The sequence below is a fragment of the Pseudorca crassidens genome, chromosome 1, assembly GCF_039906515.1.
Source record: "Pseudorca crassidens isolate mPseCra1 chromosome 1, mPseCra1.hap1, whole genome shotgun sequence".
Classification (NCBI taxonomy): Eukaryota; Metazoa; Chordata; class Mammalia; order Artiodactyla; family Delphinidae; genus Pseudorca; species Pseudorca crassidens.
This window is the reverse complement of record NC_090296.1, coordinates 34,548,495-34,573,533: the sequence shown is the minus strand read 5'-3', so window position 1 is coordinate 34,573,533 and position 25,039 is coordinate 34,548,495. Positions and strand designations below refer to the sequence as shown.

Genomic DNA, 25,039 nt, shown 5'->3' with positions numbered 1-25,039 from the left:
ACAGGCTCCGGACAGGCAGGCTCAGCGGCCATGGCTCACGGGCCCAGCCGCTCCGCAGCATGTGGGATCTTCCTGGACCGGGGCACGAACCCGTGTCCCCTGCATCAGCAGGCGGACTCTCAACCACTGCGCTACCAGGGAAGCCCAAGTCTTATATTTTGATTCTTCTTTTCAGTGCGTTCTCTTTAACTTATTACTAAGATAGGGAGTGGATCCAGAGAAACCATGTAGAACTATTACATGGTATTGCTTAAGCAACTAATTTACAAAATAATTTTTTTTAAAGAATTTATTTATTTTTGGCTGCGTTGGTCTTCATTGCTGCATGCGGGCTTTCTCTAGTTGGGGTGAGTGGGGGCTACTCTTAGTTGTGGTGCACGGGCTTCTCACTGCGGTGGCTTCTCTTGTTGTGGAGCACGGGTTCTAGGCGCTCGGGCTTCAGTAGTTGTGGCTCACGGGCTCTAGAGCACAGGCTCAGTAGTTGTGGTGCACAGGCTTAGTTGCTCCGCAGCATGTGGGATCTTCCTGGACCAGGGCTCGAACCTGTGTCCCCTGCATTGGCAGGTGGATTCTTAACCACTGCGCCACCAGGGAAGTCCCAACAAAATAATTTGGGGAGGGAATTTATTGCATTTTATCACAAGTGAGGAATGAGAACCAAGAAATATAGTGGTTAAAATAGAGTCTAAATCCAGCAGAGTGTTAGGTTTCTGTTTTTATTTCATATATTTGTGCTTAATTTTTACATTATGAAAGTGAGATCAGATCTCATTGGTCTCTTTATTTTAAAAAAAAGGGGGGAGGAATTTTATGTCGGCCAACTTATATCAACATTGGTCTGAGTGAAAGAAAATGAGTTTTTGGTAAGGTTCAGTGACAACGCTTGGACAGCTCAGCACTAACATGTAACAGTGCACAAAATATATACAAATTTATTAGTGTTTTCTCACTGCAAGCTATCACCAAATTACCAAGGAGCAGACACTAGGGATGCATGATTTTTACTTTCTATATATAACAATGTTTAAGAGATACTTAAACTTGATTTTAAAGCTCTGCAATGATTTGTTTAAGATAAGCCTACAGAACTACTCATCTTCAGGTTTTTTTTTTAAGTTCTCGTTTATAGTAATAAGCATATCATATCAACTATTTGATTTTTTAATATTTTGGAGCTGACATTTTGGCTGAAATAACATTGAAATAACAACGGCAAAATAACTGGCCTGTGCTGACAATTGTTAGGTATGTCTTGATGGAAAATCACCTTGATGGACGGAGAAGAACTTAGTTCTATAGTTATATAATTTAGGCAATTAAAAAATTTAAGCAGAGCTAGGTTTTTTATTAAAGATTTAGTTTGGTTCTCAAAAGTTATAGCTAAGTCCTGATGAGTAATTTACTAATGACTTATGTATCTTCCTGAATCTTATGTATCTTCCTGTCTTTTATCCCTTTGTGTCACTGTGCCTCTGTATGAATTGCCAAAGTTTTTATGATTTCTATTCTCCTTTGCCTTTTGTCTATGTTTGTTCAGCTGGACCCTCTGCTTTTCTCTCCTCTTTAGTATTTACCCCTCTAAGCCCTACAGTGCTTCAGATGCCACATAAGTCAAACCTTTCTTGACATTCTATTCATACATGTTATATATGCCTCTTTTGTGCTTAGGGTGGTCTGTGCCATTTATCACCAAGGTAGGGGCAGAGGGGGAGGATGCCCTGGACGTTCCACTGTGCTACAGGAAGAAAATATTAGAACTTTACAATTATTTTAAATCTCATCCTGGTTAATTTTTAGTGTGTGTATGTTTTATCATGTTCATGATAAATTATCATCCAAACAGAAGACATAAAATAATTAAAATACATATAGTGGGGGTGGGAGTACATGCCCAAAATGTGTTACTGATGGAGCATACACCAAAAAGTTCGGGGACCACCGCTGGTAATCTCTAATTGTCATGTCTGTTTCTTCATTTGTAAAGTTAGGTCTAGGATTGGGTTAGATAATTTCTAGGGTCTTTTGCAGCTTAAATGTTCACTGAGTTAAAAATGTTATTAAAAAATATTTCAAGCATACAGAGAAGTTACAAGTATGGTATAATGAATTCCCATACGCCATTCACATAGTTTTATCCACTGTTAACATTGTGCCACGTTTCCTCTTTCTCTCTTAAAAACATATATACATACATATCATTATACTTTTGTTCAGAACCATTTGGTAGTAAATTGCAGAGGTTGTGACCATTCAACATAAATACTTTAGCATGTGTCTGTTAAGAACAAAGACGCTCTCTTACATAGCCACAAATTCAATACTGGATTTTTATCTAGTATATGGTGCATGTTCAGATTTTGCATATTGTCCCAGAATGACCTTTAAAAGCTGTTTTTCCCCCATCCGAGGATTGGAGGATAGGAATTTGTGTGTGTGTGTGTGTGTGTGTGTGTGTGTGTGTGTGTGTGTCTCTTTAGTTTTCCTCACTAGAGCAGTCTTTTAAATTTTCTTTGTCTTTCATGACACTGACATTTTTTAAAGAGTGTAGGCCCTCAGTTTTGTGGAATGTTTCTTTTGGGTTTGTGTAACCGTTTCCACTATACCTTGGTTTTTTCTTTTTTGTAGTTTAATTCTCTGTGTATGTGTGCACACGTACTGTGTGCTCATGCGTGAGTCTTCTTTTCTAAGCTAGATTGTAAGTTCCTCTGAGACAGTGATGATTCATCCTGTTCATATTTGTTCTTCATACTTCCAATCACATATAATACTTTGCCTATAATAAATGATGCAAATATTCACAAACCAAAAGTTCGTTCATATTCTATAGGTTAAAAGGATGCTTTAAAACATACAGAGAGGGATATAACAGATTAATTAACTCTCAGTAATTAAGGATGTCAAAGAATGCCAAGGTAACAATAGAGGCATTATGTTTTATTGAGTCTTGAAGGAAATTGGCTACTACAAAGTGTAATATAATATGGGGCATGCTCAGAACACTGTGAATCCTGTGCTAATTGATGTATTTCTTTTCATCATTCCTCTGAGGAAACCCTTTGCAATAATGTTTGACCTTTTCCATATACACAGTTCCAAAATAGCATTTGAATCTGTTCTGTTTTTTTTTTTTTTGGCTACATTGGGTCTTTGTTGCTGCGTGCTGGCTTTCTCTCCTTGTGGCATGCGGGGGCTGCTCTTTGTTGTGGTGCGCGGGCTTCTCATTGCGGTGGCTTCTCTTATTGCGGAGCACGGGCTGTAAGTGTGCGGGCTTCAATGGTTGTGGCTTGCGCGCTCTAGAGCGCAGGCTCAGTAGTTGTGGCGCACAGGCTTAGTTGCTCCGCGGCATGTGGGATCTTCCCGGACAGGGCTCAAATCCGTGTCCCCTGCATTGGCAGGTAGATTGCAGCACCAGGAAGTCCCTGTTCTGGTATTTCAGTGGGCAGTGAAATTAGAATGAAAACTCTTAGACATAAAAATATGTTTCTCAAGATTGGAAGTATCCAAGGTTGTCAAGAAAAGGTATTTATTATCCTTAATTATCCTTTCATTATCAACTAAGCAAAGTTATAAGAAAGTGACTCATCCAAAGTGTCAAGGCAGGCACAAGTTAAAAGTTTTCCATTTTAAAATCAGCGTCTGAGAAGATGCATTGTAGCCTTTTAGAGGCTGATTTCCCCAAAACCCATCAATTATTTGTAAATGTCCATAGTAAGCTTGAATTTATTATGTAGGATTTTTTTAGGATTTTTAAATTGGTAGGCTTTCAGGAAGTCTTAGAACATGGTTTTCTCTTCTTTTGATAATTAACATTTAATATACTGGTTTTCTTAGTATTGACTTTCATAACTATCATCTGGGGCAATTATTGTCTCAGTTGATTATTTATCTCTGAAGGCCTCTTCTAACTCTACATTTATCTGAACTTACTGAATAACTCCTCATTACTCAGCACATACTTTAGTGAAGATATTCTTAGGAGTAACGGCTGACCTTCTCCATATTGTGGTTCGTCTGTGTGTATGTGCCTGTGCATAACTTGGCAGCCGCTTCCTCAGAGAAATAACAGTCAGTGTGGTTCAGCCAAAGTTTAGAGGAGTGAAATGACTGAAGTGGGAGTTTTTTGTCTAATGCCAAGTGATATTATCCTTGGTTCTTTCTTATTGAATTGCTCAGGTAGCAGGTAGTGTTTCATTGCCTTGGAAGGTATTAAAAGCACAACAATACAAAGCAAACAAACAAACCAAGAAAACCCAACAACAACCAACAAACAGAAAATACCAGGTAATTCATATGCTCTACTTTCTTGCCACAGTGTGAAGCCAAAAACTCTTCCTGTAACTGAAAAATGTATGCTCAAATCAAAATCTGATTTAGAGAATGAAAAACATCTTATCTATTTTTTCCAGGATCAGATTTAATAGAAAACTGGTGATACACTAATCTTTTCATAGACATGACTTGGGAATATTTCATATATTTGTCAATTTTTTAAAAAACAGAGTTTTTTAAGGCTGATTTCTACTGCAGCAGGAAGAGAGGTACTGTTGTTCACTGAATTGTATGAATTAAAGGCATGATCAAGGAACAGGCCATTGAAAATGATGGCCCCTGCAGGATTAAAAGAGCTTTGATCTTCTGTTTTGACACAATGAGTTTATCTTTAATTATATGTGATGATAGTTGATTACCGTACACTTAGACTATTATAATGTGGTTTGTAAAATGTCGTTTGCACTATATAATAACTTGAGCACCCATTTTTCAGTAGTTATGGGTTTGCAGAGATATGTTTTAGTTTTGTTTAAGTGAAAACTATTAGATTTCTGAATTAGCAGGCACTTAAAATGTAAAATATTTGGCTGCCAGGCAAAGTGCCTTTCCTGTAAAATAAGGATTATCAGTGTACTCTATTGGACTCAGTGTCTTATTTTATAAAGGTAACAGAATTATGTATGGTTATTAATTCCTGATCTATCTACAACTGGCTGCTTGACTTTAGGCAAATCACTTAAGTTCCCTGGGCCTTTGAAAAATGAAAGCCTTTGACTGGGTGAAATTGTTACTGAATACAAGTTCGTGTACGTGATGCACAGTGAGGCCAAGTAAACCAAAATGTCAAGAGTTTGGAGCAAAAAAAAAAAAAGAGTTTGGAGCAGAGAAAATTTTACTGCAGGCCAAGTAAGGAGAATGGGTGACTCATGCTCTAAAAAAACCCCAATAACAATATCCCAGGTTTCAACTCTGAAGTTCTGTAATTATACTATTCTATGATGTCTGTGATAGACATAATGCAGAATAAAATAGAAATTCCCGACACATTTTCTAAAAGAAAGATTTTTGTAAAATATTGCATGATTTAACGGTTTCTGACCTTGCATTTTGATATGGAAATGAGATACTTAAAAGAAAAACCTACAGTGACTTTTTCATTTTGCTGGTCAATGGATTGGTGGGAAACCCCACCCTAAGGCCACAATTGTCAAGAGAACTTCCATTTGAAATTTCCTGTGTTATGCCATCACCTTAGCCTTGAGGGTATGAGGTCTTTCTTTGAAATTGCCTGTTTTGCTTGCTTGCATTTATATGCCGAGCCCTAGATTTTTCCCAATTTAGGCACTTATATGCCCTGCTTATGAAATGTCCTTAAGAGTTTGAACTGGATTTTAATTCTCTGGAGGAGATTACAAAATGATTCTTTCTTTTCAAATGGTAGCCAGTTATAGTGATCTGATTCTTAACACTGTTTCATCAACTCTGCCAATGTTCCTAGTGGGACAATCAGGCAAAAAACAAAAGCAAAAATGAATAAACAAACAAAATCCTTCAAGTCCAGGGGCTATTTGGATAATATAATTAGGGAGCATAATATTCTATGTGTTTTTATCCTGAATTTTGCTTATCTTTGTCATATGACAATATTTTACTTGCTTAAAAGACATCTTCTGTTTTAAGAAACTTTTCCCTAACTATGGTTAGGACCCTCTAGAAACATGCATGATGACAGGTCCATAATAGAATTTTATAAATATAAATTTTTAATATTTATTTATTTATTTATTATATTTTTATAAATATAAATTCACTCAATAGATATTTAAGTGAATTGCAATTTCAGAAATATTTTCCAAACATAAACATGAAAGATTTAAAAGACAGGATTAATGGTTGAAGTTATGAAGCTTCTTAACAAATGCTAGAGTTATCTTTGTAGGACAAATGAATTGTATTTTTTCCCTCATTTTTTAATTGACTGTAAGATTCATTACTTTAAATTCTGATCAGTCACACATAGAAATTGGGTATGATTATTTACTGTCTAGGAACGAAGCATTGGTACTTTGATTTGAGTTTGGTTTTCCTTGTAGTTTTTTTTTTTTTTTAACTAAAGGATCATAGTATGTTTTATTTGTAAGTACTTTGGGATTTTTTTTAAAGCTAAAGCCTATAAATACATATAATTTGTACTAAGTAGGTGGCAGAGTGAAAAGTAAAACCAGAAAGGTATAATTGTATAGCTGCATCTCATGCTACTCTCTTCTTTGCTCACAGTCTATTGCTATGTAAAGATTTTAGAATTTGTTTCTTTTTAGAGAGGGTGGAAAGGTGAAGTCTTAATATAAGCCATTTCCAGGTAGGTAACTGTATACCATATACTAATGGAGAAGAAAAGTAGTACAGATAAATCAAAGCAGTAGATAACGATTGCTCCTCTTTATTGGTAAAAAGAGCATGGGAAAGGCAGCTGGGAACTGGAGCTGGGTGGGCACTTAAATCTGGAAAACCCGTTGTTGCTGTCTTTTTTCCCTCTGCTTCTGTCCGCAGCTTGGTCAGGATCCCTTAAGATGGAGCTTCAGACAGAAGGATGAGGGAGGAAAAGAGAGAGGACCGATCACTGAGGCTAAGGCAACAGCATCTGTGGGTTCTCTCTCTTTCTTGTTCTGTGCAGGTGCTGAGTCTGACATGAGACCTCAATAAAATTACAGGTTAGATGATTTAGCAGATCAGGACTCAGAAGGAAAAATGTTGATCTCTAAGGAGCCAACCTGAGTTTATAAAAAAATGTTATGGTAGATTAACCTAAATTCATTGTCCTTTAGCAGGTTATTAGACTATTAATCACACAATGTAAGTGTCTGAATTTTATGCAGTTTTTTGGTATGGTCCATCATGATATTGTAGGCAAGATGGGCGGGAGTGATAGGATAATACAGTTATGTTGATATGTAACTTGTTGAACAATTATCTGAAAGGGTGTTAACAGGAAAGGAAGACTCTGGGATACTACAGGAATCTTGTCTTCAGCTTCATGTTATATATAAACAAAGAGTTAAAAGAAAGTATAGCTGGCTCACTGATCAAATTTGTGGATGATACACAATTGGAGAAGAATGGCTAAAATTACTAGATGATAGCGACAGGAATCAAAAATGGATGATGGGCTTGACCAGGAAGATAAAATTTACTGAAAACAAATTTATAATGTAATATATAATACTCTGTATTACAGAATGGGGGAGAAATGGCTTAGATGTAGGGGTAGAGAACAAAGACTTGACATCCTTAAGTTAACAGAAAACTCAATGTGAACAACTTTATTATGTTCCTTTACAAAAAACACAGTATGATCTTAGGCTACATTAATGGAATGTCTAGAATAGGGTTGGTGATAGTCCTGCTTTATTCTAGGTGCATCAGATGATTCTTTTTTTAAAGATTATTAACACTTTAAGAGTGACAGATTCAAGCACACCCAGGAGAAAATGGCTAAAATAATAAAGATATTTTTCATATAAGCAAGCTAAAGAAGGGATGTTAGCCCATAAGGGGTCATAATAGCCATCTAATCTTTGATGGGCAGTCCTATAGAAGAGAGGTTAGAATGAGACTGTGAGGCTCTACAACATAAAATGATAACCAACGGTTGTATGTTTTATGGAGATCGATTTTGGCTCCATATAAAGAAGAGTTTTCTGATCCTTAGGGGTGTCCAAAACAATGGAATGGGCTGTACTGGGAATTAAGTAGTGAGTTTTCCAGGGTGCTGCCAAATTATTTTCTAGGCCTGTGGTAACAGAAGAAATTTATTCATCCGATAAACAATAAAACAAGTTGATTTCTGAGATGCAGCCTGACTTTTCTTTGGTGGTGTATTCCCTATTTGTTTACAACCAGTCTTGCTTCCTGTCATTTGGCTAAGAAGCAGAGAATGTCTTTGACCATAAATGGTGAAGCAGGAATCATCTGTATAGGTTATTATCAAAACATGCCTGTTGCTTTTGCAAGGAGCTTTTTCTTGTCTGTTCACTCATAAAATATCTTTCTGAAATTAAAAGGACTTAACATAAGAATTTAGAAGGGAAAATAATGTTTCTACGAAACATTATTTATATATTTGATACATTTTTATTAGCACCAAAACCCAGATGATCATATGGTGGCTATTAGAAGATAGTACTATGAAATGAATACGTGCAGACCCATCAGAATAACCAAGTTCACTGGTTTGTTCTCTCATTTGTTCTTTTACTCATTCATTCATTTATAATATTTTTTGACCATCTGGTAAGTGCTGGGCACTTTGCTAGGTGATAGGAAGCGGATATATACTACAATTTCTCTCATCAGACAACTGTTAATAGGCTCTGTTTCTTATAACTTGCCAAGAAATACTTTCATTTAAAGTAATAAACAAGTATCACTCTTTATTTTTTGATGATAATAAACTACAAACAAAAGTATAGGGAATTCCCTGGTGGTCCAGTGGTTAGGACTACACGATCTCACTGCCGAGGGCCCGGTTCAATCCCTGGTTGGAGAACTAAGATCCCACATCCCATATCCTACAAGCCATGTGGCGTGGGGAAAAAAAAAAAAGTATAAAAGAAACTCTGGAAAATCCTGAAGTTAACTCTGGATTATATGTATTCATACAAAAATCACAATTTTGTGTACCTCATCAGTATGAACATTGCTTTGAAACTGGATTCTCAGGTCGAACTTGGTTTTTCAGGGTTCTCTTCATTTAGCATCAGTATTTTGGATATTTTCTTCTTTGGACTGTTCATATCCATGTTAATCTTTGAAAGGAAAAATAAAATACCATATAAGGGGCTTAAAAATACTAAATACTATTTAAGAAAAAAGTCTTTCTTGCTCTCTTGGCTAAATGTTTTTAGCTAGTTTTAATTCAGTATGCATTATTGCTAGGTAGACAAGAATGATCTTGAAAAAACAAAGCTTTTGAAATATTAAGACAACAAAGGCGTTGCCTGCAGGATAAGTTAATAGTTGAACATATTCACTGGTTATGCTGCCAAGTTTTATCCTTAATTTATTTTAATATAAGATGGTTACTCTGTCTTTCATCATAAAAGTACACCTACCAATGTTAGCTTATAAATCATTATCACACCCAGGTAAGGCAGATTAGTGGTATCTAGTTTTATAATTAGAAATACAAAATGAGAAGCAAGTCCTCCTCTATGTGACTATATAGCCAAGCAGTGTTTAAGTCAGAGAGGGGTCCCCACTGGTTGATCTTCAAGTCATCTATACATGTCTAAGACTACTGCCATGTTGTCTTTCTCTGAAGTTTTCCAGGATTCTTTGGTGAAATGTTAGCTCCCACCAATCAGTCTTCCCATCCCCAACTTATGGTCTTCTCTAACATTTCCCATAATCATCTCAAGATTGCAGAGAAAAGATATTTATATACTCATGTTCATAACAGAATTGTTTACAATAGCCGGAAGATGGAATCTATCCATATGTCCATCAACAGATGAATGGGTAAACAAAATGTGGTGTATACATACAGTGGAACATTATTCAGCCTTAAAAAGGAAGGAAATTCTGACACACGTTACAATATGGATGAACCTTGAGGACATAACGCTGAGTGTAATAAGACAGTAGTAAAGACAAATAGTATATGATTCTACTTATATGAGGTACCTAGAGTAGCCAAACTCATAGAGACAGAAAGTGGAACGGTGGTTGCTAAGGGGCGGGGGAGGTGGTAGTGGGAGGGAGTTGTTTAATGGGGACAGAGTTTCAGTTTTCCAAGACAAGAAAGTTCTAGAGATTGGTTGTACAACAATGTGAATATACCTAACACTGCTGAACTGTATACTTATAAATGGTTAAGATGGTAAATTTTTTGTAATATGTACCTTACCACAATTAAAAAGAGAACTTTCAAAGGTATTTCAAAAGGTTAGCTAAATAAAAGTGTTTCCTTTACATTAAAAAAAAAAAAAAGTTGCAAAGAAATGAAAAACAAAAACAAAAAAATGGCCTCCACCAAAACAGACCGTTGACCAAATTAAGGATTTCTGGCTTTGACCTTCAGGATTTGGACTGTGAGACAAACTTAATAGAGGACATAACTAAGTCATTTACTCCATATGTCCAAAACTGAACTTAGCATCTTTTTTTTTTTAATAAATTTATTTATTTATGGCTGCGTTGGGTCTTCGTTACTGCATGCAGGCTTTCTCTAGTTGTGGCAAGCAGGGGCTACTCTTCGTTGTGGTGCGCGGACTTCTCATTGCCGTGGCTTCTCTTGTTGCGGAGCACGGGCTCTAGGCACGCGGGCTTCAGTAGTTGTGGCTTGCGGGCTCTAGAGCACAGGCTCAGTAGTTGTGGCACACAGGTTTAGTTGCTCTGCAGTATGTGGGATCCTCCCGGACCAGGACTCGAACCCGTGTCCCCTGCGTTGGCAGGCGGATTCTTAACCACTGCGCCACCAGGGAAGTCCCTGAACTTAGCATCTTTTCCTCACAAATTTGTTCTTGCTTCCTCTGTCCCATTTTAGACATATGAATGTCAACTCACACTTCTTTTTGTCATTTACCCTCCAAATACTACTGATGGCCAAATCCTGCTAATTATATATTCTTCACCTTTCTCTTATCTGCCTTCTCTACATCACTGATACAATTTATTCATTTAAGGAATACTTTGTTAGCAATATATGTGCTAGACTGTGTTCTAGTTGATTGAGATGTATCAATAAATAATAATAAAAAGATCCCTGCCTTCATGAAGCTTGTGGTGAAGACAGATAATACAGACTAGATCTAAGAGTTAAGTGAATTGTATAGTATTTTAGAAGGTGTTAATGCCATGAAAAAAGAAAAAGTAGGATAGGATTGGGGTTTGGGACTGTGCAGGTGTGGAAAGGGTTGTGATTTAAAAATGGTCGTCTGTGTAGACCTCACTGAGAAGATGAAATCTGAGCATAAACCTTGAGGAGGTAAAGGAATGAGCCACGAGAATATCTGGGGAAAATCTTTCCAGATAGAGGGAAGAAGCCAGTGCAAAGGCTGTAAGATGAGAACATGCTTGGTGAGTTCAGGAACCACCAAGGAAGCCAGTACACCTGGAGTACAAGAGAGCAAGGGGAAGAGCCATGAGATTATAGAGCTAACAGTGGTCAGTTCGTGTAGGGCCTTTGTTGGGCATTGGGTGGAGGGATGCGTTGAGCAGAGGAGAGACACCTGATTTATATTTTAAAAGAGTCACTTTGATTGCTGGGCTGAGAGTGGATTGTGTGAGCAAGGGTTGAAGCAGAGAGACCAGTTAGGAGGTCGTTGGAATATTTTAATCAAGAAAAGAAGGTAGCTTGGACGGAGTGGTTAGTGTTAAGTGGAGGTGGTGAGATGAGGTTGGATTCTGGATGTTTAGAAGACAGAGACAACAGGAGTTTCTAATAGATTAGATATTGGGCATAACAGAAAGAGTCAAGATAAATCTAAGGGTTTTTTTTTTTTTGGTTGTTGTTGTTGTTGTTCTGAATAACTGTTTCCCATCAACTGAGATGGAAATGCTGTGGGTGGAAGAGGTTTAGAAGCGAACAATAGACCCTGAATTGTTGGAGTTGTTAACGTTGAGATGTCTGTTTGAAATCCAAGTGAAGGTATTGAATCGATAGTCAGATATGTGAGTTCAGAATTCAGTGGAAATAAATTGAGAGTCGGATGCAAATATATGGTATTTAAAACCAAAGACTATATGAAAGCCCTGAAAGAATGAGTAGATAGGGAAAAGGGACAAGAACTGAGCACAGTGCTCTTCAATACTAAGAAGTCTAGGTTTGGGTGAGATGGGGTAAGAAAGGGAATTGACAAAGGAGACTGAGAAGAAGCAACCAGTGAGGTAATGGGGAAGTCAAGTGTGGTGTCCTGGAAGACAAGTGAAGGAAGTGTATCAAGGAGAAGAGAGTGATTCATCATCCCCTTAGTTAAGGTTTCCTTAGTCATTTGCTAAGTTATACAATATCCTCTGTGTATATATGCTGCTCAGTATCCTTGTTTCCAACCCTGTCCCCAGCCCTTTCCATATACCTTATCCTTTTCCTACTATCTCTGTTATCAAAGTGCTCTTTAAAACAAATGAACAAAAATACGAAGACACAAAAACACAAAGAAAATGTTAGTCTGCAACTAAAAATTTTCAGGTACTCCCAGATGTCTTTGAAATCCATACTCCTTTTCATGATACAGATTTTTATGATCTATCATCTCAATTTCTCTAGTCTCACCTCTGTTCCCTTTCTATCTTCTGCTTCAGCCTTACTGAATTATTTACTGACTCATACTATCTCATGCCTCTTCTCTTTCTGGAATACACTGTGTTTTCCTGCCTCCACCCCCAAATTCACTCATCGAAAATCTGTATATCTTTCAAATCTTAACTCTGGCATCACCTTTGGTGAAGGCTTTTCTGTAGAACTTACCTCCAAGCAGAATTGACCCTTTCTTTCCTTGCCCCCACTATAGCAACTACATACTTTTCTCAAATATCTTTAGATATTTGGATATATATAAACATATTTGGTTATCTTTCTTCCTCATAAGCTTTTTTTTTTTCAAAGTTTTTTTTTTTGATGTGGACCATTTTTAAAGTCTTTATTGAATTTGTTACAATATTGCTTCAGTTTTCTGTTTTGGTTTTTTGGTCGTGAGGCATGTGGGATCTTAGCTTCCTGACCAGGGATCGAACCTGCACCCCCTGCAATGGAAGGCAAAGTCTTAACCACCTGACCACCAGAGAAGTCCCCTTACAAGCTTCTTGAGGGCAAATATTATTTCTGATTCGTCTCTATATCCCTAGATTCTTTCATAATGTGTGATACATAGTGGTACCAAACAATTGCTTGTTAAAAGTAACTTTTTGCTTTAAACAATCTTTGAAGGAATTAAATAAATGAAGAAAAAAGTCTTTTATGTTTACTTTAACGTTAAACACTAATATTTAAATTAAATTCATTTTATAAATTTATTAAAGTTTAATTTATAAAAAGATTTAATATAATAAAATAATTTATAAATCATTCAATATTTATTAGTAAATATTAAGTATTGAAACTAAATATTAATAATAAATGCTACATATTTACCTTTTCTGGTGTTCTTTGTTCCTTTATGTAGATCCAGGTTTTCATCTGGCCTCATTTAACTTTATCCTGATGAATATTCTTTAACATTTCTTTTTTTTTTTGAATTTTATTTTTTTATACAGCAGGTTCTTGTTTTTTTACATTGTTTTCAATTTTATTTTATTAATTTTTTTATAGAGCAGGTTCTTATTAGTTATCTATTTTGTACATATTAGTGTATATATGTCAATCGCAATCTCCCAATTCATCCCCCCCCCCCCAACTTTCCCCCCTTGGTGTCCATATGTTTGTTCTTTACATCTGTGTCTCTATTTCTGCCTTGAAAATGGGTTCATATGTACCATTTTCCTAGATTCCACATATATGTGTTAATACATGATATTGGTTTTTCTCTTTCTGACTTACTTCACTCTGTATGATGGTCTCTAGGTCCATCCACATCTCTACAAATGACCCAATTTTGTTCCTTTTTGTGGCTGAGTAATACTCCATTGTATATATGTACCACATCTTCTTTATCCATTCGTCTGTTGATGTGCATTTAGGGCGCTTCCATGAACTGGCTATTGTAATTAGTGCTGCAATGAACATTGGGGTGCATGTGTCTTTTTGAATTACAGTTTTCTCTGGGTATATGCCCAGTAGTGGGATTGCTGGATCATATGGTAATTCTATTTTTAGTTTTTTAAGGACCCTCCATACTGTTCTCCATAGTGGCTGTATCAATTTACCTTCCCACCAACAGTGCAAGAAGGTTCCCCTTTCTCCACACCCTCTCCAGCATTTGTTGTTTGTAGATTTTCTGATGATGTCCATTCTAACTGGTGTGAGGTGATACCTCATTGTAGTTTTGATTTGCATTTCTCTAATAATTAGTGATGTTGAGCAGCTTTTCATGTGCTTCTTGGCCATCTGTATGTCTTCTTTGGAGAGATGTCTATTTAGGTCTTCTGTCCATTTTCTGATTGGGTTGTTTGTTTTCTTAATATTGAGCTGTATGAGCTGTTTATATATTTTGCAGATTAATCCTTGTTCCTTGATTCGTTTGCAAATATTTTCTCCCATTCTGAGGGTTGCCTTTTCGTCTTGTTTACAGTTTCCTTGGCTGTGCAAAAGCTTTTAAGTTTCATTAGGTCCCATTTGTTTATTTTTGTTTTTATTTCCATTACTCTAGGAGGTGGATCAAAAAAGATCTTGCTGTGATTTATGTCAAAGAGTGTTCTTCCTCTGTTTTCCTCTAAGAGTTTTATAGTGTCCGGTCTCACATTTTTAATCCATTTTGAGGTTGTTTTTGTGTATGGTGTTAGGGAGTGTTCTAATTTCATCCTTTTACATGTAGCTGTCCAGTTTTCCCAGCACCACTTATTGAAGAGACTGTCTTTTCTCCATTGTATATCCTTGCCTCCTTTGTCATAGATTAGTTGACCACAGGTGCGTGGGTTTATCTCTGGGCTTTCTATCCTGTTCCATTGATCTATGTGTCTGTTTTTGTGCCAGTACCATATTGTCTTGATTACTGTAGCTTTGTAGTACAGTCTGAAGTCAGGGAGTCTGATTCCTCCAGCTCCATTTTTTTCCCTCAAGACTGCTTTGGCTATTTGGGGTCTTTTGTGTCTCCATACAAATTTTAAGATTTTTTGTTCTGGTTCTGTAAAAAATGCCATTGGTAATTTGATAGGGATTGCATTGAATCTGTAGATTGCTTTGGGAAGTACAACCATTTTCACAATATTGATTCTTCCAATCCAAGAACATGGTATATCTCTCCATCTGTTTGTGTGATCTTTGATTTCTTTCATCAGTGTCTTATAGTTTTCTGAGTACAGGTCTTTTACCTCCTTAGGTAGGTTTATTCCTAGGTATTTTATTCTTTTTGTTGTAATGGTGAATGGGATTGTTTCCTTAATTTTTCTTTCTGATCTTTGGTTGTTAGTGTATAGGAATGCAAGAGATTTCTGGGCATTAATTTTGTATCCTGCCAAATTTATCCTGAACTTTACCAAATTCATTGATTGGCTCTAGTAGTTTTCTGGTGGCATCTTTAAGATTCTCTATGTATAGTAGCATGTCATCTGCAAATAGTGACAATTTTACTTCTTCTTTTCCAATTTGTATTCCTTTTATTTCTTTTTCTTCTCTGATTGTCATTGCTGGGACTTACAAAACTATGTTGAGTAATAGTGGCAAGAGTGGACATCCTTGTCTTGTTCCTGATCTTAGAGGAAATGCTTTCAGTTTTTCACCATGGAGAATGATGTTTGCTGTGGGTTTGTCATATATGGTTATTATGCTGAGGTAGGTTCCCTCTATGCCCACTTTCTGGAGAGTTTTTATCATAAATGGGTGTTGAATTTTGTCAAAAGCTTTTTCTGCATCTATTGAGATGATCATATACTTTTTATTCTTCAATTTGCTGATATGGTGTATCACATTGATTGATTTGCATATATTGAAGAATCCTTGCATCCCTGGGATAAATTCCACTTGATCATGGTGTATGATCCTTTTAATGTGTTGTTGGATTCTGTTTGCTAGTATTTTGTTGAGGATTTTTGCATCTATATTCATCAGTGATATTGGTCTGTAATTTTCTGTTTTTGTAGTAGCTCTGCCTGGTTTTGGTATCAGGGTGATGGTGGCCTCGTAGAACGAGTTTGGGAACGTTCCTTCCTCTGCAGTTTTTTGGAAGAGTTTGAGAAGGATGGGTGTTAGCTCTTCTCTAAATGTTTGACAGGGGCTTCCCTGGTGGCACAGTGGGTAAGAATCTGCCTGCCAATGTGGGGGATACAGGTTTGAGCCCTGGCCCAGGGAGATCCCACATGCTGTCGAGCAACTAAGTGCATGCGCCACAGCTACAGAGCCTGCGCTCTAGAGCCCACAAGCCACAACTAGTGTACCCGCAAGCCACAACTGCTGAAGGCCACACACGTAGAGTCCATGTTCCCTAACAATAGAAGCCACCGCAATGAGGAGCACGCACACTGCAATGAAGAGTAGCCCCCGCTTGTTGCACCTAGAGAAATCCACATGCAGCAGCGAAGACCCAAAGCAGCCAAAAATAAAGTAAATAAAATAAATAAATTTATAAAATAAATAAATAAATAAATGTTTGATAGAATTCACCTGTGAAGCCATCTGGTCCTGGAATTTGTTGGAAGATTTTTAATCACAGTTTCAATTTCATTACTTGTGATTGGTCTGTTCATATTTTCTATTTCTTCCTGGTTCAGTCTTGGGAGGGTATACCTTTCTAAGAATTTGTCCATTTCTTCCAGGTTGTCCATTTTATTGACGTAGAGTTGCTTGTAGTAGTCTCTTAGGATGCTTTGTATTTCTGCCGTGTCTGTTGTAACTTCTCATTTCTAATTTTATTGATTTGAGTCCTCTCCCTCATTTTCTTGATGAGTCTGGCTAATGGTTTATCAATTTTGTTTATCTTCTCAACGAACCAGCTTTTAGTTTTATTGATCTTTGCTCTTGTTTTCTTTGTTTCCCTTTCAGTTATTTCTGCTCTGATCTTTACGATTTCTTTCCTTATAGTAAGTTTGGGTTTTCTTTGTTCTTCTTTCTCTACTTCCTTTAGGTATAAGGTTAAATTGTTTATTTGAGATTTTTCTTGTTTCTTGAGGTACCACTGTATTCCTGTAAAATTCTCTCTTAGGCCTGCTTTTGCTGCATCTCGTAGGTTTTGGATCATCGTGTTTTCATTGTCACTTGTCTCTAAGTATTTTTTGATTTCCTCTTTGATTTCTTCAGTGAACTCTTGGTTATTTAGTAACGTATTGTTTATCCTCCATGTGTTTGTGTTTTTTACTTTTTTTCCCCTAGTAATTGATTTCTAATCTCATAGTTCTGTGGTTGGAAAAGATGCTTGATAGAATTTCAATTTTCTTAAATTTACTGAGGTTTGATTTGTGACCCAAGATGTGATCTATCATGGAGAATGTTCTGTGTGCACTTGAGAAGAAAGTGTAATCTGCTGTTTTCGGATGGAATGTCCTATAAATATCAATTAAATCTATCTGGCCTATTGTGTCATTTAAAGCATGTGTTTCCTTATTAATTTTCTGTCTGGATGATCTGTCCATTGGTGTAAGTTAGGTGTTAAACTCCCCCACTATTACTGTGTCAGTGTCGATTTCCTCTTTTATAGCTGTTAGCATTTGCCTTATGTACTGAGGTGCTCCTATGTTGGGTGTATATATATTTATAATTTTTATATCTTCTTCTTGGATAGATCCCTTGTTCATTATGTAGTGTCCTTCCTTGTCTCTTGTAACATTTTTTATTTTAAAGTCTATTTTATCTGATATGATGAGTATTGCTACTCCAGTGTTCTTTTGATTTCCCTTTCCATGGAATATCTTTTTCCATCCCCTCACTTTCAGTATGTATGTGCCCCTAGGTCTGAAGTGGGTCTCTTGTAAACAGCATATATATGGGTCTTGTTTTTGTATCCATTCAGCAAGCCTGTGTCTTTTGGTTGCAGCATTCAATCCATTCACATTTAAGGTACTTATCGATATGTATGTTCCTAATACCATTTTCTTAATTGTTATGTGTTTGTTTTTGTAGTCCCTTTTCTTCTCTTGTGTTTCCCACTTAGAGAAGGTCCTGTAGCATTTGTTGTAGAGCTGGTTTGGTGGTGCTGAATTCTCTTAGCTTTTGCTAGTTTGTAAAGCTTTTGATTTCTCCATTAAATTTGAATGAGATCCTTGCCAGGTAGAACAATCTTGGTTGTAGGTTCTTCCCTTTCATCCCTTGTTGCTTTTAATAATTTTTCTTTGTTTTTATGTTTTGTCAATTGGATTACTATGTGTCTTAGTGTGTTTCTCCTTGAGTTTATCCTGCCTGGGACTCTCTGCGCTTCCTGGACTTGGGTGGCTATTTCCTTTCCCATGGTAGGGAAGTTTTCGACTATAATCTCTTCAAAGATTTTTTCTGGTCCTTCTCTCTCTCTTCTCCTTCTGGAACCCTTATAATGTGAATGTTGTTGCATTTAATGTTATCCCAGGGGTCTCTTAGGCTGTCTTCATTTCTTCTCATTCTTTTTTCTGTATTCTCTTCCACAGCAGTGAACTCCACCATTTTGTCTTCCAGGTTACTTATCCGTTCTTCTGCCTTAGTTATTCTGCTATTGATTTCTTCTAGTGTATTTTTCATTTCCATTATTGTATTGTTCATGTCTGTTTTTTTGTTCTTTAATTCTTCTAGGTCTTTGGTAAACATTTCTTGCATCCTCTTGAATTTTGCCTCCATTCTTTTTCCAAGGTCATGGATCATCTTCACAATCATTATTCTGAATTCTTTTTCTGGAAGGTTGTCTGTCTCCACTTCATTTAGTTGTTTTTCTGGGGTTTTTATCTTGTTCCTTTATCTGGTACATAGTCCTCTGCCTTTTCATTTTGTCTTTCTGTGAATGTGGTTTTCGTTCCTCAGCCTGCAGAATTGTAATTTTTCTTGCTTCTGCTGTCTGCCTTCTGGTGGATGAGGCTATCTAAGATGCTTGTCTCTCTCATTATTTTTATGTTTCCCTTTATATCCACGCTATAAATAATTTTAGTTCTTTTGCAGTATTTATCTATTTCTTGTCATTCACATAGCTGTTTTATTTACTAATTTTTCTCATTTATGGGTCTCATTCTCTTGCTTCCTTGCATGTCTGATAGTTTTTATTAGATGCTGCACACTGTGAATGTTATTTTGTCAAATGCAGAATTTTATTGTCTTTCTATTAAGAGTGTGTTAGACTTAGTTATAGCCAGTTGTTTGAGTTAATTTTGGATCGGTTCTTTTGACCTGGGTTGGAGTGTGTCTAGAGTTGTCTTTCCTCTAGGGCAGTGGTTCTCAAAATATGGTATCTGAACCAACAGCATCAGTATCATGTGGGAAATTGTTAGAAATGTGGATTCAAGAACTTTGCTCCAGAATCACTAAATCAAAAACTGTGGGGGTGATGCTTAGCAGTCTGTGTTGTAACTAACCCTCCTAGTTTTCTGATGCATTCTAACTTTTAAGGAGTACTACCCTAGAGCCAGGGACCCTTCTGGAGTCTCTGTGCAATGCTCTAGGTATTCATCAAGACCTGTACTTTAGCTGGTCAAAATATTTCACAGCCTTGTATGAATTCTGGATGTCATTTAAATTACCACTCATTGAACTTTGCTTGTCTTTGTGGCATTTATTCTGTGCATGTGCAAGTCGGGTCAAGTAGTTTTCACCCAGGGTCTCAATAAGACCCCTATACAGAGTTCTCAAGCTTTTCTCTGCATAGCTGCCTCCTCTTTAGTACTCTGTCCTGCAGATTCCGTCCCCTTCCTCCTCTTTAAATTCTGAACTCTGTTCACCCCAACTCAGCAAGACGTCTATACTCTGTTTGGGTTACCACTCACTGTGCTGCATTCCAGAAAACGCTTCCAGACAGACATCCTGGGTAATTTGGGAGCTTACCTTGGTCATTTCCCTTAGCTTAGGGATCCAGTCCTATACTGACTTTTGTCCAAGGTGTAACAGTAATTCTTTTGTATATTTTATCCAGGTTTCTCATTGCTTATAATAGGAGGACAACTCTGGTCCCAGTTACTGCTATGGCTGGAAGCCAGATACTTATTTTTTATGGTCATGATGTCATACGAGAGCTAATTATGAGAAAAATGAACATTGTATTAATTTCTTCATATTATTTCTAGCACTACTAGAGTGCTGTATGTACTACATAATAGACACTGTGCCAGGAAAGGAGTATTCAAACCTAAATAGGATAGGGCCTTTGCCTTCAAAGATCTCATAACTTATGAGGGTGGACTGACATACAAACAACTCATCATAACTCAGTCTATGGTGAAGGCTATAATAGAGGCAGCATGAAATTATATAAAGACCATGGACTTTGAAATCAGACAGGCTTCATTTGAATCTCATATCCATGACATTATTGTGCTGTGTAACCTCTCATAGCCTTAGTTTCCCATTCTGCAGAATGGAGAGAATAGTACTTTGTAGGACTGTTAAGAAGATTAAAATGAAATTCTTTTATAGAGCATGTAGTAGAGGCTCATGAAGTGGTAGTTTCTTTCTTCTTAGAATAAACATAGGATGCAGGAACAGAAATTATTACCGTAGAATTCTCGAGGGAGGAGATGACATTTAAATTGTGCCTTGAAGGTCAAGTAGGATTTTGATATATGTTAGATGTGTTCTAAGGACATTCTACTTTTATGGAACCAAATGAGCAAGGGCTCAAAGGAGTAAAAGGCAGGGAAGCTTGCAAATATACTTATGAAAGTTAGGGTAGTCCAGAGCCTTAAGAAAAGCAGTTTGGATCTTAAAAAAAAAAAAAAATTCCTAGTAGTAGGAAAGTAAAAATGAATCAAAAAGGACAAATAGAAAATCTAACCCGTAGTACAAGTATACTTCCTTAGTCCATTCCTATTTACTGCCATGACTAATAAATTTGGGCAGGCCTGTGGAAAATTCCTGTGGGCTGATATTTTCCTAACCACTTTTCAAAACTACTTTAAGTTGATATTCTAAGCTGATCATTTCATTAATATTAAACTCCAGAGCATGTCCCCAAGTTTCCAAAATTGTTTTTCTCTGTTATCTGTTTTCTCGGGTTACTTCCATTTTTCTTCTTTCTCATCCTGCAAACATTGATTGTCTAGGTTTTCTAAGTGATTGGTAATATGAAAGTACTAAAAAGATCTTTCTAAGACTCTGGTATGTCTTTCTGTGTTCACGTTTGGTAAGAATACTAAAGGGCTTAGAAAACTATATAAATAACTTACATTTCTCTTGGTGAGGGATTATAAACATAAACTTAAGTTTAAAGAGAATTTTAAACTTTATTTCACTGAGGTTAAGATTTGTCCTAATGAGGTTTTTGTTTGTTTGTTGTAAATTATTATTTTTTATACTGTCTATTAAGAATCAGATGGCTTCCTGGATTGAGTTTGCTTCACTTCTCCAGTGGGTAACTTTTATCTGACCTTTAGGTATTTATTCTAATATAGTTTGGCTTGGTTTTTGAAGCTCTGGAATGTTTTTGAAAAAATAAGGCTTGGGACTTCCTGGCTGTCCAGTGGTTAAGACTCCTCACTTCCACTGCAGGGGGCATGGGTTTGATCCCTGGTTGGGAAACTAAGATCCCACATGCTGTGCAGAGCAGCCAAAAAAACCCCAAAAAACCAAAAAGGCTCATGGAGAAGAGCTGTCATCCCTGAAAATGAAAAGATCAGAAATAGGAAAAACAAAAATCAGATATCACCCTTGAAATCTTGATTTCTGCAAGTGCTTTGCCTCCATCTCTGATACCAGTTTGGAAGTCTGTCCCTCTCCTTCTCTGTGATGTTTTCACCAAAAATCCTCTTGTGTTTATACTAGGATTATGTTGAGTTCCTAACTTAAGTGGGAAGAATTTACATATTTATAACAGTGAATTTTCTCACTCATGAAAATGTTTTTTTCTCTGTTTATTTAGGCCTTCTTCAGTAATATTATAGAGTTTTATCCCCAAAGAGCTTACACATCTTTTATTAGATTTATTCTAATAAAAGTTTTTAAGAGTATTTTAAAAATGGGAGTTATGGACAGTCAAATTGGTAATTGCCTCATAAAATTGATATTATATATAGATTTTGAGTCTAGCAAACTTGCTTTACTTGCTTATTAAAATGACTTGTAGATTTTCTTGGATTTTCCAGGGGGAGAATCATATCCTATGCAATGGCAATTCTTTCCTTTTCAAATCTCATACTTCTTTATTCTTGAATGGAAATGGTGATAGTGGGACCTTGTTTTGTTCCAGATTTAAAGAGACTTCTTCTAATGTATCATTTTTCATGTTAGAAAGTTTCTTTTTGTTGCTGAATGGTGGACAATTTTTAAAGTAGTGAATCAGTATAGAATTTTACAAATGTTTTTTCTGTGTCTACTGAGGTAAATCATATGGATTTTCTCTTTTATTTTATTAATGTAGTAAAATGTTAATGGATTTTCTAGTGTTAAACCATTCTTATATCCCCAAAGTTTATTTGGTTATATAAAAATAATATATTCCTAGGTTTCTTTCTTTAATATTTTGTTAAGGACTACCGTGGGATTTTTCTTTCTAGTATTATACCTACCTTCTAGATCATAGGGTAAGCTTGGTAGCTTTTCCTCATTTTCTATTATCTGTAAAAATTTATATAACATAGGATTTATTTCTTCCCTGAAGATGTGGTAAACTTATTTTATACCCTCTGTACCTAGTGTGGAGTTTTTAGGTGGGAGATTTTTTGTTTTGTCTTAAATTTTTTAAAAAATGGAGTATAACACACATATGGAAAAGTGTGCAAATCATAAACGTGTAGCTCAATGAATTTTCACAAACTGAACAAATCCATGTAACCAGAATCCAGATTAAGAAATTAAAAATTACCAGCACTCCAGAAGTCTTCATTGTGTGCCCTTTCAGCCACTGCTCCTCCCTAGTGGTAACCACTACTCCAATTTATTAAAAAAGAAGTCCCATTATTTAGAAGAATTATTTTAAAGATGTAGTTTATGGAAAGAAACTTTGATCAATATAACGTAATTTTTTTCTACTTATTTTTTATTTATTTATTTTTTAGATTGGAGTATAGCTGATTAACAATGCTGTGATAGTTTCAGGTGCACAGCAAAGTGACTCAGCCATACATATACATGTATCCATTCTTCCCCAGACTCCCCTCCCATCCAGGCTGCCACGTAACATTGAGCAGAGTTCCCTGTGCTATGCAGTAGGTCCTTGTTGGTTATCCTTTTTAAATACAGCAAGGTGTACATGTCAATCCCAAAGTCCCTAACTATCCCTTCCCTCCACCCTACCCCGCAACCCCCCAACCCCCCCACCCCCCAACCTACCCCCCACCCTCCCACCCACCCCACCCCCACCCTACCCCCACCCCCCCACCCTACCCCCTACCCCCACCCCCCCACCCTACCACCTAGTTACTCTGTGTTTATAGTTGTAGTTTTTACATTTAGGTCTTTCATCCATTTTGAGACAGTTTTTGTACATGGTGTCGGGTAAGGGTCCAATTTCATTCTTTTGCATGTGGATATCCAATCTCAGAACTATTTGTTAAAAACACTATTTTTTCCTCATTGAATGGTCTTGGCACTCTTGTTGACCATAGATCTATGGGTTTATTTCTAGATTCTTAAGTTTTTTCCTTTGTTCTATATGGCTCTCCTTATATCAGCATCACACAGTCTTGATTACTATAACTTTTTAGTATATATTGAAATCGAGAAGCAAGTCCTCTTCCTTTGTTCTTTCTCGAGATTATTTTGGCTATTCTGAGTCCTTTGCATTTTTGTATGATTTTTAGGATTAGCTTGTCCATTTCTGTTTTTTTTTTTTTTTAATTTATTTATTTATTTTTATTTATGGCCGTGTTGGGTCTTCGTTTCTGTGCGAGGGCTTTCTCCAGTTGTGGCAAGCGGGGGCCACTCTTCATCGCGGTGCACGGGGCCTCTCACTATTGCGGCCTCTCTTGTTGCGGAGCACAGGCTCCAGACGCGCAGGCTCAGTAATTGTGGCTCACGGGCCCAGTTGCTCCGTGGCATGTGGGATCTTCCCAGACCAGGGCTCGAACCCGTGTCCCCTGCATTGGCAGGCAGATTCTCAACCACTGCGCCACCAGGGAAGCCCCATTTCTGTTTTTAAAAAAAAAACAACTGGAATTTTGATAAAGATTATATTGAATCTTAGGGGAGTATTGGTATCTTAACAATATCAAGTATTCAAGTCCATGAACATCTTTCCTTTTTTTTTTTTAATATCTTTAAATTCTTTCAGTAATGGCTCTTGCCACTTCATTCGACATTGTGCTGGAGGTTCTAGCCAGGGCAATTGGGCAAGAAAAAGAAAAGACAACCATATGGGAAAGGAAGAACTAGAATTATCTCTATTTGCAGATAGCGCGATCTTATAAATATAACCCCCCATAAAGAATTCCCCCAAATGAAAAATAAAACCTATTTGAGATAACAGATGAATTCTCCAAGGTTACATGATACAAGATCAATGTACCCAAATCAGTTGTGTTTCTATATACTAGCCATGAAATGTGAAAATGAAATTAAGAAAAGAATTCTATCTATAATAGAAAGAAAAAGAATAAAATACTTAGGAATAAACTTCACCATGGAAGTGTAATACAGTCAGCCCTTCCTATCCATGGATTTTGCATCTGTGGATTCAACTAGCTATGAATCAAAATTTCTGTCCACAGATTTTTGGTATTGGGGCGGGGTGGGCGCTCCCTCCTAGAGCCAGTCTCGCACCAATACTGAGGGACAGGGACAGCTGTATTTTTGTCCTCTGATTTTCTTGTTTTACATCTTGCATTTGGGGGATTTCCCTGTATTGATTTGAAACTCATCTGTGTTTTTAAACCAAAAACCTTTGTGTATCTTATTTAATATTTCTATATATTTTGATTGAAGCGAGAGTAACTGTATATCTTTGTGAGTGGTTGGAGAGTTCTAGGTTGGATTATTCCCTCATATTGCTGGTATTTCATCCGTAGATTTTCTAGGTGTAAGTAGTTTTCAGTAGCTCCAACCCAATTTTAAGAGAAAGGTAGTAAGTACTTTTCCAGCATA

General features: G+C 36.7%; 1 protein-coding gene and 1 long non-coding RNA gene across 6 annotated transcripts in view; one reads left to right on the top strand and one right to left on the bottom strand.

Moving 5' to 3' along the window:
- The window catches only part of RAD51B (RAD51 paralog B), a 692,465-nt gene that overhangs the window by 147,424 nt on the left and 520,002 nt on the right, over positions 1–25,039 (top strand). The window lies entirely within an intron of this gene.
- Positions 1–25,039, bottom strand: part of LOC137221969 (uncharacterized) — a 55,955-nt gene that overhangs the window by 4,743 nt on the left and 26,173 nt on the right. The window contains exon 4 of one of the 2 annotated variants that reach the window (XR_010942228.1): positions 8,306–9,077. The exons of the other annotated variant lie outside the window; for it this stretch is intronic. This is a non-coding gene — a long non-coding RNA (uncharacterized lncRNA). Of the gene's footprint in view, positions 1–8,305; positions 9,078–25,039 lie in introns of those variants that run through there. 2 annotated transcript variants of the gene reach the window in all.